The sequence below is a fragment of the Olea europaea genome, chromosome 15, assembly GCF_002742605.1.
Source record: "Olea europaea var. sylvestris chromosome 15, O_europaea_v1, whole genome shotgun sequence".
Lineage (NCBI taxonomy): Eukaryota > Viridiplantae > Streptophyta > Magnoliopsida > Lamiales > Oleaceae > Olea > Olea europaea.
In genome coordinates this window covers 31861918-31863126 of record NC_036251.1, presented here as the reverse complement: position 1 = coordinate 31863126, position 1209 = coordinate 31861918, and positions in this window count along the sequence as shown.

The following is a 1209-nucleotide window of genomic DNA, read 5'->3' as shown; positions in this document are numbered from 1 at the left end:
GAAAAATAGGGATAAATGGTTCATCTTTTTTCCTCCCTCTTCGATCTCCACCGCCTCACCTCTCTTTCTTTCCATTTTTTTTTCTTACTTGTACACATGTTTAGTCTATTATCTAAGTGTATGGTAATGATGGATGACAAGTGGGTTGATTATAGGGTAATAAGTGGCCTTAAAACCTCGATTTACAAAGGAAACCTCTCTTCTTTTCAACTAATATAATATAAACCCGCTAATTTTCATTGTTAACAAAGTGTACCCCAAATTTAAACTTGTACCCAACTTACATATTCAAAAATTGTAGATTGTAAAATAGTTTAATCATTTGGTCAATTGAAGCCCTAAAAAAATAATCCACTTCATTTAAATCCAAACTTGCCTTAAGTTTCGACTAACTATTAATCACTTCATGTATACACAAACTTGACACTTCATGCCTACATTCATTAACTACCTCTAACATTAACCACTACAAAGGTGTTGTCCCCTTTTACCGTATGGCCAAAAATAATATTGAAAGTTAAATTGCTATCCCAAAGAAATTTAAACGAGCATAAAATTTCGGAGTATTACATCCCTCCCCCCTTAAAAAAAATTTCGTCCTCTAAATTACCTTGAGCTTAGTTGAAAAGTTCTGGATACTTGGTCTTGATTTCTCCTTCTCTTTCCCAAGTCGATTCTTCGACATTATAGTTCCTCCATTGGACTCTTACTAACGGAATTTCTTTTGTTCTTAACTGCTGGATTCTGCAATCCAATATTGCTACTGGTTTTTTCTCATATGTCATGTTTTGTTTGATGTTCAATGGTTGATAACTAACCACATGACTTGGATCCGACACATATTGCCGAGGCATCGATACATGGAACACATCATGAATCGCTGACAAATCTGGTGGTAGAGCGATTCGATAAGCTGCATTTCCAACTTTTTGTAAAATTTCAAAAGGACCTATGAATCTTGGTTGAAGTTTTCCTTTCTTTCCAAAACGCAGAACTCCCTTCATCGGCGCCACCTTTATGAAAACTTTGTCGCCAACATTAAATGCCAAGTCTTTCCTCCTTTTATCGGCATAACTCTTTTGTCAGTCCTGAGCTGCTTTGATTTTAGCTCTTATTTTATCAACCGCTCGACTAGTTTCTTCAATTATTTCGGGTCCCAGAACTCTTCGTTCACCTACTTCATCCCAATAGAGGGGAGCTCTACATCTT